Source organism: Armigeres subalbatus, chromosome 1 (genome assembly GCF_024139115.2).
Source record: "Armigeres subalbatus isolate Guangzhou_Male chromosome 1, GZ_Asu_2, whole genome shotgun sequence".
Taxonomy (NCBI): Eukaryota; Metazoa; Arthropoda; class Insecta; order Diptera; family Culicidae; genus Armigeres; species Armigeres subalbatus.
In genome coordinates, this window is record NC_085139.1 from 80,546,977 (window position 1) to 80,559,536 (window position 12,560).

A 12,560-nucleotide genomic window follows, 5' to 3' on the forward strand; every position below is an offset into this window, starting at 1 on the left:
CTGATTTGACTGGATCTGGACTGACCTGGACTGATTTGACTGACCTGGACTGGATCTGACTGGATCTGGACTGGATCTGGACTGGATCTGACTGACTTGACTGGATCTGATTGATCTTGACTGATTGTGACTGGATCTGGACTGACCTGACTGGATTTGGATTGATTTGGACTGATCTGGATTGATTTGGATTGATTTGGATTGATTTGACTGGATTTGATTGATTGGACTGATTTGGACTGATCTTGGACTGGATTTGGATTGGATTTGGATTGGATTTGGATTGGATTTGGATTGGATTTGGATTGGATTTGGATTGGATTTGGATTGGATGTGGATTGGATTTGGATTGGATTTGGATTGGATTTGGAATGGATTTGGATTGGAAACAGATTTGGATGATTACTGTTAGTGTTTGAAAAAATCGTCATAAGGTCTATCAATTGCAGAGATTCAAATATGATGCAATTTGCATTTTATTTTGCTCCTCAATGCGTATCAGATGTTTCGTACAGCAAAAACAGATTCTGACCAAGTGTGCAACACACAAGCAAAGCATGTTTTTCATACTTCTCCAAAAGCTCGGTAGCACAAAACAGGCAAAGAGGCAATGGCCTATGAAAGAAGTGAAGTATAAAAGTTAGTGTGGGTTAACTATGGGTACCACCCCCGCTAGGGTATTTCAGTCGAATGGAAGAAATGGGGAAAGATATCTCGGCTTCTAAGAGGGTGCATGCGATAGACCTCCATCAAAGATATGGCTCTCTGGGACGTAGGATCAGCAAACAGTCACGTCTCCTAATAGATGGATTCCTGTTTTTGCGGAACACAGAACAAAACTATGAATCAAGTTGCGGAAAGCACAAAGCTTGAGAAATTCCGGAAAATGAAGTGCTTCTGTGTTTTTATCTTTTTCAATCAAAATTTAAGAATGTAGCCCCGCAATGTTTTGTTTAAATCAAATTGGTAAATGGAAGAGAAATACACCATAATGCTATTAAAACAAACATCTATTAAGTGTGTTGTACGAGATCCAACTTTACTACGTGCTGCTCAGGAAGAATCGATACAAACCCCTCCAGTGTTAGTTTCTCCGAGACTCTGGGGTAAATTAATCAATTGATACAGGTGGCAGATATAGAGATTTCCATCGATTTTATATAATTTTTAAACCCAACGGTAATCACGAAGGTTAACTTTTTTTTTTTATCAACAGATGCTTGAAATTCCATTTCACTACCCGACATTTTACCACAGATAAGAGATTTTAAATTGCTTTGATTTCAATTTTTGCCTCTCTAGTGTACTAAGTCTACGTAAAGGCAATATGACCATGGTTTCGTTTATTACTTTTGAGCAGAGAGCACACATAACAAAAATGAAATTGAAAGATTTGAGGTTAACGGAAACAAATGCATTTAAGACTGAATGAAGATAATTATGATAAAAACAGCTAGCTTCCCGTCGATGATGCTAAATATTCGATTCTACAAGAATGAGGCTGAGTCACAACTAGAATCAACTCACGGATAAACTCCATATCTGTACACACCTCTGCAGCCTCGGCTCTTCTCAATGTCGCCTCGATACCAGTTGAAGCACCACATTTCCTAAATGGAAGTGATGACCACATGCACCTCTTAGGAGCGTCTGAGCATGCCAATGCTGCTGATGTCGATATACTTCCAGCATAGTCGTACCTCATGACTGATGGGGTAAATTATTCATCACTAGTGAATTTAATAATACATCCACCACACCCGTAGCAACACAGACTCTTGGTCCAAAGGAAGCATCCTTGTGCAGAATCTCTTATATTTATTCATAATATACTTTATAAACTTACACTCTCCAGAGGAGTCGGAGCTACCATCCATGCATGAATCAAACTATAAATTGCTTGGCATCAGCTCGAGAAGAAGAAGAATAATCGCTTCAGAAAAGTGTACCGTGGAAAAAGATGATGGTAAAACAAAGCTGGAGCCGTTTGGAAGGGGGTCTCCCAAGCTCTCAAGCCATTTCTAATACTATATGAAGAAGAATGGGACGCTTCTGGTACATGTGCAAATTCACTTGACCGAATCGGCAACGGAGGGGTAGAACTGATGACCGTAGCGTCGCACATCCTTATAGCAGTTGTCCCTTTGTAGTGCTATTGGAGGGTATGGGAACAGCATAGTGTCGAGGGTGGTCGGTCAAGCAACGGAAACTGCAAGAACTCGCACTGCAGCAGAAGCAGTTATGAATGACTCGGCTACGGTTCATTGCCAAAAACCGAACCACTTCAAGAGTCATGGGGTAGCTTGGGGTATTTTGAAACATTGGGTGTGCAACAGAAAGGGTTTAAATCCTATATGAAGTCAAAATTTCAGTGTTCTATAAGAGATTTTTAACTTTCAATACCTATTTCTCTTTGCAACTTTCACTAAAAGAAGCATAATCCAATTTAATTCAAATTACCTCCTTTGGCGTATTCCAAAATTTGAAGCTCCCACAAAACAAACCAGTTATGTTCCTAGTTTTCAAATCTGGGAAGACAATTGGAATCGGATTGCTGATTCCAGAATAAACTTGGGGTCGAGGAGATGGGCTTATTCGAGCCTGGGAACTTTACTTACTGAAAGGTTTGAAACTGATATTTTAAAGTTTCCATGTTATTCGATGGTGACGTGTTAAATAGTGTTGTGTAGCATCCGTAGCATTTGCTCGAAAATGCCTTTGCGAAACACCTAAAACCATTCGGGAGATCAAAGCCTGCTCTACGGTACATGTTTCTGGAAACCACGATGCTCATCATGTCACAAATCATGAAATCTGACACATCATCACAATAAAAAAAATGCCACTCCCGCGAGTAAGTATGGTTCTCGGAATTTACTTACTTACTTATGGATCCTGTACGTTGTCCAGCTATCGCTTTAACCTGTTGTCAGGTTAGATTTCGGTCGACTTCTTTTATTTCTTTATTGAGGCTTCGCCGCCATGAGCCTTTGCTGCGATGTTCTGCTGGGTTCAGTCTAATGCTTGTTTACAGATTTCGTTTCCGCCCACAAAATTCGGATGAGGTGCGAAGATTTACTGCTTTCTGCTATTACTTCAGAAGGTTTATTCCGTATTTTTTTGAAATTACTGCCCCTTTGAACAAACTTTCAAAGAAAGGTGCGAAATTTGAATGGAATTATAGCTGCAGAAGGGCATTTGAACGTTTAAAACAAAAACTACTATCACCAACCATTTTAAAATTTCCGAATTACAATGAAAGATTTATTTTAAGCACAGATGCATCCAAAATTGGTTGTGGTGCTGTGTTAGCTTAAATTCATCATGATATAGAATTACCAATTGCTTTTGCAAGCAAAACGTTCATAAAAGGTGAGAGAAACAAATCAACAATGAAACAAGAGTTGAGGGCTATTCGTTGGGCAATCAACTACTTTAGAACATATTTGTATGGTAGACCTTTTACTGTGAAAACAGATCATCGCCCGCTCGTCTACTTATTTTCAATGAGCTCTTGACTGACAAGAATAAGGATAGATTTGGAAGAGCTTATTTTTAATGTCGAACATATAAGCGGAAAGGAGAACGTTGGCGACGCTCTATCTCGAATTATGGTCGACTCTGAAGGTCTTAAAAATCTTACCGTACTGCCAATTCAAACGAGATCCATGACAAGGCAGGCACATACTTCAAACGATAATGACACACAAACCAATTTATCCGCTAAAAAGACAGATCGCCTCAAAGCTTACGAATCGGTTAATATCCTTGACGCATTTAACATGCCGAAAGTAACATTTGATACACACCGAACTTACGAATCTTGACCAAAACACTGAAAAGGATCCTTGCACGAGAGAAATTATTCTACAAGAGTGGAAACATTAATTTAGAAAATATCTGCAGATAGTAGAAGAAATGGCTGCAAAAATAAACTTGAAAATGCTAGCATTGAAAACTGATGATAAAATATTGACTATGATTCCTAGATAATCATTTAAAGAAGAATGCAAGCAAATATTGTAAAATTTAACAATTGTCATCTACCAACCAGGACAGATTGTAACTGATGACGAAATTATACATAAAATAATCCCTGAATGACACGCCTGCGGGAGGTCACATCGGTCCTAGCAGATAATTCAGCCGAATAAGATCAAAATATTACTGGCATAATATGAAAAGCACTATAGCAAATTTTATAAAACTATGTGTGAAATGAAGCCAGAATAAATATAAAAGCATGATAAAACAAAAACGAGTGAAACGTTCGTAAAGACGACGACACAAACTTAATGCTTTGACCTCATATCTGTCGATACGATTGGACCATTTACTAAATCCAGCAACGGAAACAAATACGTAATGCGATCTATCCAAATTTATGATTGGAATTGCAATACCAGATAAACAAACACGTTAGCAAAGGCCTTATTAGAAAATTGCATTCTCATATACTACTTGATACTTGATGGGCTACAGCTCTTTGATGAATCTACGCTGAATGGAGTATCCTTCTCCACTGAACTCGATCATAAGCCAATCGCTTCCAGTCGCCCTGAACATTGAGCGCCCTCAGGTCCTCTTCAACTGCAAAAAGCCATCGTGTACGCGGCCTTCCACGAAGCCTGCGGCCTCTTCCGGGTTCTCTACTAAATATTATCTTCGCTTGACGTTTTTCCAGCATACGAACAACGTGACCAGCCCACCGTAGTCTGCCGTGTTGTATAAGCTTAATAATATCCAGCCCTTTATACACCTGGTACAATTCGTGATTCATGCGACGCCACCAGATACCGTTCTCCTGTTTACCGCCGAGTATTGTCCGCAGCACCTTACGCTCAAACACTCTGAAAGCTCTCCGATCAGCCTCCTTTAACGTCCATGTCTCATGGCCGTATAAAGCCACCGGAAGAATCAGAGTAGTATACAGCGCGAGTTTTGTTTTCGTTTGCAGACTACGGGACTTAAGCTGGTTACGAAGTCCGTAATAAGCCCTATTTGCAGCTGCAATACGCTTTTTCACCTCGCGGGTAACATCATTATCGCACGTCACTAATATTCCAAGTTACACAAATTCTTCTACCACTTCAAATTTTTCACCATCCAGCACTATTTCGCTACCACCACTAATGAACCCACGTTGATTGCCAGCGACCATGTACTCCGTTTTGCTGGTATTGATCGTGAGTCCAATCCTCGCTGTCTCCCTCTTAGAAGGCACAAAAGCCTCTTCCACGGCACGGGATCAATCCCGATAATATCGATATCGTCCGCAAATCCCAGGAGCATATGCGATAATGTGATAATGGTACCGCTTCTTTGTACACCAGCTCTCCTAATCGCTCCCTCGAGCGCTATATTGAACAGTAGATTCGACAGTGCATCACCCTGCTTCAATCCATCTAAGGTAACAAATGATGTCGATATTTCGTCCGCAACCCTTACAATGATTTCGATGCGTCCAACGTTATACGGATCAGCTGTATCAGTTTCACCGGAAAACCATGTATAAAACTATGTGTAAAATGTAGCCAGAATAAACATAAAAGCACAGAGAACAGACATGGAGGCTCGAACAAAATTTCTTGCAAAACATGTGTAAACAAACACACCGAACCTCAACGCCATCGACGTCGACATTGCAACTCACAATCTCATTTTGACAACACGATGGCGCTGGTATGCTCTTGCATGCATAACGATACTAGCGCACAGTGGCATTTTTTGATGACGCTAGCGCTGATTATGCACCGGATAACGGCGACATTTCAAAGTAATTTCAAAATGAACAGTAAAAACACAGACAAACAGACGTAACACTAGAAAAAATACCATCAATCATGACTATAACGATCAATTTGAATTTGATCGGTTGCGCGTTTCACAACTAGAGGCGTTAGCGTCGTAATCCTTCGAGTTTGACATTTCACTCCAGCGCCTTCTGGTGACAATGTCATACGAAACAAAGTTTCGTGTAACATGCTCGCAAGATGGTGGTAGAGGAGTTGGGCGACGGATTTTTCAAAAAATTGTTCAAGCTGTTACGTCTGTTTGTCTGTGGTAAAAAGTTATCACAACATGGCGAGTGCAGCTTCAACGTCTGTTCTCTGTGATAAAAGCATGATAAAACAATACGACTGAAACGTTCATGAAGACGACGACACCAACTAAATCAAGGCTGCCCAACGTACGGCCTCGGCTCTATTTTTGTGGCCCGCGCAGCGTGGTAGAAAATACATCATAACCGGCCCACAAGTTTATTTAGCTGACTCTAGAAGCTTATTTTTTAAAATTTATTTTTAAATACTGTAGGATATCACTGGTTTTGGAAAAAAATATATCTGGTAATCGAGCCCCTTATTTTATGTGTTCCAATAATGTGACTCAATTAAACGGAAGGCTAATGTGGAACACCGCCTTGTTATGTTGAACAAAGGAAAGTCGGTTTGCTTAATTTCAGGCTTGGCATTGGTCATGACAGTCATTGGTATGCTTAGTTTTTTCTCCTACTGATCGTCGTCACCAAACGCAACGTTAGCAACCATATCTCATACCCAAAAGCCATAACATCGCGACCAAGAAACCACTGGTAACCAAATTAAGTTTTTTCATTCCTTGACCTTCAGTGACTCTGACCGTTGCTAGTTTGATGGTCGCGACCCATATGTTCTCCACCTTTTATCAATCAATTCATAACTTATGTAAACACTTTTGCTAGAGCTCGCACTAGTTCAATTCGTCAAGAAACTAATCAAATAAACTACAACTAATATATATCAAGATAAGGATCAATTAAAAATTAAAATGATTACAGCAAAAATATTGATTGAAAATATAGTGGAGGATCGAACTCAGAACCTCAAGATTTGCTGGCTGCAACGCTAGCATATGTGCCATTTCAGATCCGTGAAGGTTGTGCACTATAAAGCTATGATATGACAAATAAATCACAGGTAACTTTGCCTTCATGCCATAAGTTACCTATTCACTGCATTGAGCTTCGCGACCATCCTTTATGTATCCAGAGAGGGTCATCTCTGAAAAACATCGTTCTCGCCATCCATGGTAACGAGACGGGCTCATTCAGCGAAGTTTCACACATGGGCTGGGAGGTAACTAAACCAGAGACAAACAAAAATATTCCCGTCCTGACAACGCGGATTTATAATTAAACGAGCCTATTGCGATTGAATGATCCTGCAAGTGAAACGTTGGTATTTATTGTTTGACTATGACTATGGACGGTGGTCAATCAGAAGCCTGCTCAATTTGTTCAGAAAGTAATGCTGTGCTGAAGGAGATCTGAAACGACATTACAAAAATAAACGTTCTACGAAATACGGTATTTACACTGGACTGAAGTTTAAAAAATAAGGTGCTCATTTAATTAATTTAAATTGTTCATTTAATCAAATTGATTCAATTTTTTAGAGGAACAGTGGATTATCGAAGCAACACTACTGTGGCAATCCTTAACCATCCTTAATGCCGCCTACAAAGTGATATCCCAGATCATCTTCCGTCGTCTGTCACCATTAGTGAACGAGTTCGTGGGAAGTTATCAAGCCGGCTTCGTTGACGGCCGCTCGACAACGGACCAGATCTTTACTGTACGGCAAATCCTTCAAAAATGCCGTGAATACCAGGTCCCAACGCACCATCTGTTCGTTGATTTCAAGGCGGCATACGACAGTATAGACCGCGTAGAGCTATGGAAAATTATGGACGAGAACAGCTTCCCTGGAAAGCTTACCAGACTGATCAAAGCAACGGTGGATGGTGTGCAAAACTGTGTGAAGATCTCGGGCGAACACTCCAGTTCGTTCGAATCGCGCCGGGGACTAAGACAAGGTGATGGACTTTCGTGCCTGTTGTTCAACATTGCGCTAGAAGGTGTCATGCGGAGAGCCGGGTGTAACAGCCGGGAACGATTTTCAACAGATCCAGTCAATTTATTTGCTTCGCGGATGACATGGACATTGTCGGCCGAACATTTGCAAAGGTGGCAGAACTGTACACCCGCCTGAAACGTGAAGCAACAAAAGTTGGACTGGTAGTGAATGCGTCAAAGACAAAGTACATGCTTGTGGGTGGAACCGAGCGCGACAGGGTCCGCCTGGGAAGCAGTGTTACGATAGACGGGGATACCTTTCGAGGTGGTCGAGGAATTCGTCTACCTCGGATCCTTGCTAACGGCTGACAACAACGTTAGTCGTGAAATACGAAGGCGCATCATCTGTGGAAGTCGGGCCTACTACGGGCTCCAGAAGAAACTGCGGTCGAAAAAGATTCGCCACCGCACCAAATGTGTCATGTACAAGACGTTAATAAGACCGGTAGTCCTCTACGGACATGAAACATGGACAATGCTCGAGGAGGACTTGCAAGCACTCGGAGTATTCGAGAGACGGGTGCTTAGGACCATCTTTGGCGGTGTACAAGAAGACGGTGTGTGGCGGCGAAGGATGAACCATGAGCTCGCCCAGCTCTACGGCGAACCCAGTATCCAGAAGGTAGCTAAAGCCGGAAGGGTACGATGGGCAGGGCATGTTGCAAGAATGCCGGACAGCAACCCTGCAAAGATGGTGTTCGCTTCCGATCCGGCAGGTACGAGACGACGTGGAGCGCAGCGAGCGAGATGGGCAGACCAGGTGCAGAACGACTTGGCGAGCGTGGGGCGTATTCGAGGATGGAGAGATGCGGCCTCGAACCGTGTATTGTGGCGTCAAATTGTTGATTCAGTGTTATCTGTATAGATGTAGACTAAATAAATGAAATGAAATGAATGACTACTGTGGCAAACATGATGCCGGAAAATGCAGTACGGGCCAGTTTTGCTGTTAGTGAGATTCTGGAAAAACGAATGAAACTGTTCTAGGGCGAAGAACTTGTTAAAGAATGCACATCGGCTATTGTCGGCATCGTGTGCCCTAAGGAAAAAATCACCTTCAGTAGCATTAGTTTGCCTCAGAACACGGTGTGTAAAAGTTCTTGCTGAAGATTTGAAAACTACGTAATCAATGACAATACTGATGTTGAAAACATGGTGCATGTAGCCGTCTTCATAAGGGGAGTTGATGATCATCTTTCAATCACAGAGGAATCGGCTACTTTGATCCCAACGAGTGGAACAACTACCGGAAAAGACCTGGGACTGTTCCCCGCACATTGCATTATTCACCAAGAGAATTCATGTGCGAAAACAATTAATATTTCTGAAGTGCTGACGCTCGTCATTAAGTTAAACCAATTCAACAACAACCAATTCTAAATGATGTTGACGGAAATGAAAGCAGAATTTTGGAGATTTGCTGCATTATTGCGTAGTTCGTTGAATAAACCGTAGAACCAGGCTTGAGAGATTTTATTCTCTTCGAAACGACATCGCACTATTATTAATCGCACATTATCGCATTAGCTTTTCTGGTAGATATTAGCAAACATCTCAATGACTTGAACATAAAGCTGCAAGGCACGGATTAACACGTTATACTTTTATTATTCAACATTAAAGCTTTTAAAACGAAATTGACGCGAAATATTTTGGCACAGTTTTTTGCTGAAAACTGGTACATTTGCCTCATCCTTTTGATTTTATAGTCGAATTATCCATTCTCTCAACACCGTTTTATGATGTAAATTATAAAATGTATCCAAAATGTTTCAATTGGATATGATCAACCTCCAATACAACTACGAGCTCAACTCTAAATTTCAAAAAGAAAACATCTTTCATCTCAGCACATTTCAAGAATAAAAGCAGTAATTACCTATGAATCCTGTTTGCGAAGTTTTGTCACCGATTGCGAAAACAATATGCGTTAATTATTCAATATTATGCAACAATTTCATGTTTCTCATTAAATTTTCTTTAAATTTAAAAAAAGAATTTGTTAACGCAATTCAATCGTGTTTAGTGTTCCTCAAAATTGTTCTGCCATTCTGGAGAAATAGTGTTTGAAAATTTTGAAAATATACAATAAAAAATTGGCAATTTTTTTGGCCCGCCGGCAAACGTTAATTATGGAAATTGGCCCGTGGCTTGAAAAGGTTGGGCAGGCCTGAACTAGATGCTTTGACCTCATTTCTGTCGATACGATTGGACCATTTACTAAATCCAGCAACGGAAACAGATACGAATTCAATGCGATCTATCCAAATATATAATTGGAATTGCAATACCAGATAAACAAGCGAACACGTTAGCAAAGGCCTTAGTAGAAAATTGCATTCTCATATACGGGTGCCTAAATACAATAAAATCAGATTTGAGAACCGAGTATAAGAATGAAATTTTTGAAAACGTATGCAAAATTCTCTACAGCATACCATCCGGAAACAATTGGAAGTCTCGAAAGGAATCACCGTTGCCTCAATGAGTACCTTAGAAGCTTTATCAATTAAAACCGAGATGATTGGGATTCATGGCTCAATTATTACACATTTTGTTATAACACTACACCCCATACAGACCGTTCATATAGCCCTTTTGAATTAGTTTTCGGAAAACTTGCAAACATTCCGAGTGAATTTTCAAATGTTACATCTGTCAATCTAGTCTATAATCATGATTCATACATACACGAACTGAAATATAAAATACAGATGACCTCCAGCAAAGCAAAAATTTTGTTAGAAAAAGCCAAAACAGTGAGAATTCAAACCAATATCAGTAGTTCTCGGGTAGTACTTCCTTGTTCCACATCACCCACCAGCTACGCCATCGGCTGAGGAAATTCGGCATCGATTTAGTATTCTCCAGCAGAAGCAATCAACTGAAGACACTGTTGGGCTCCACAAAGGATAGAGTAGAAATGTTAAATAAGGCCGGGGTTTATCAAATTAATTGTTCACAGTGTGATAAAGTATATGTAGGTCAAACCAAAAGGTCGTTAGATGTAAGATTCAAAGAACATATTGCAGAAGTAAGTAAAATTAAATTCCCATAAAAATAGAAAATTGCCAATAAAGAAATCAGGGTATGAGCAATAAATAAATATAGAATAACCACAAATAATGCAAAATTTCCATAAACAATTAAAATTTTTTCACAAAACAAAAATAAATAAACACTTTTAAAAGCAAAAATTGCAATTATAAAAGAAGAATTTTCCATTAAAAAATAAAATGTTCCGCGAAAAAAATTCAAAATTTCCACAACGTGGTTTGTTGTCACAAAACTCGGCAGTGTGACCAAGTTGTTTGCAGTTGGTACAATTAAATACCCTTGGCACAAAAGACGCACCGGAAACAACATATTTTCTATATCGACATACTTTGGAAGCATCGAACCGGCGAATGTCACCCGAAGCGAGCCTGACTTGGAATAAACCTTTTTGCCATCTACCGTGGCTGCTGAATGCAATTCCTTGCAGTCCAGAATATCCACGGTAGATTGCAGGGCGTTCTTTAGGCGACCTTTCCCTGCAAGCATATCCTTGCAAGTCAAGCTCGCTGCGTTGATGACGCCTTCTATTTCGACCTCCCGCGAGGGCACATAAACTAAATGTTCAACATTGTACGCCCTGTCGCCAGCAATTTCATTCGCCACCTGGTATGTAGGTGCGGTGATGCGTTGTTTGTTTCTGTTGATTTGATTGAATTTAAGCTTCGTAAAACGACGCGTCAAGTCTCGTTTGATGCCGAGAAAATCTAGGCTTTTCGCTTTCTGCCGAAAGTAAACAACCCAAGGCCCAGGCAAAGCCGCGTAGTACAATCGTGTGCGCCCTGCATCTTTTGGAGGCACCTTGCCTTCTACAGTATCTGTCTCCATTCTCACGCAGGGTGGAAGGATGATTTTGCTTATGTTAACTTAAGACTAATAGCTAATCAGAAAAAAAACTTTAAAAAAACTAATTTTATTTATTCTATCAGTCCCACTCCGAAACAAGCAGATGGGAGAACAATAAAAACGTTTCTACTTATCTGCCCCTGCTGCTGTAGGTAGCAGCAGTAACAATAGCCTGCTTCACTGGCGTCACCAGAAGCAACTACTTCACTTGCTGACACCGATCGCCTTGGATCTGTAGGTAGGAATAGCGCCACACAATACAACTCTCACTACCGAACACAATCCGCGATGAGACACAGTACACACTTCTGGCTCGTTCGAACTATCGGCACGGAATGACAGCAAGGAGTTGATCCATAAAGAAGGCCTTCTGTCCCATGATGCGACGATTGAAGCGAAATATGATGCCATTCCCTGCGCAGCTCGCGATCCACTCCTACGAGTGTGGTCGCGTTGTCGCAATGCAATTCGAGGACATGGCCGCAATACGCGACGAAATATTTGACGGCGTTGATGCATGCGGTGGTCGACAGGTGCCGCACGAACTCAAGGTGTACGGCCTTCACCACCAAACAAACGAACAACGAGACGTAAACTTTTACCGACCCCGGAGTGGCCAAAACCGTTGACAAACTATGGCGAATTTCAGCGAAGGTCCACCGAGAAGTGTTTGTAGATGAATGGACCTAGCTACCAACCAGCTCAATTTGTGGTTTGCTGGCAGTAAAACCGGATGACGAGTGTCGAACGGTGCATTAAAGTTCTT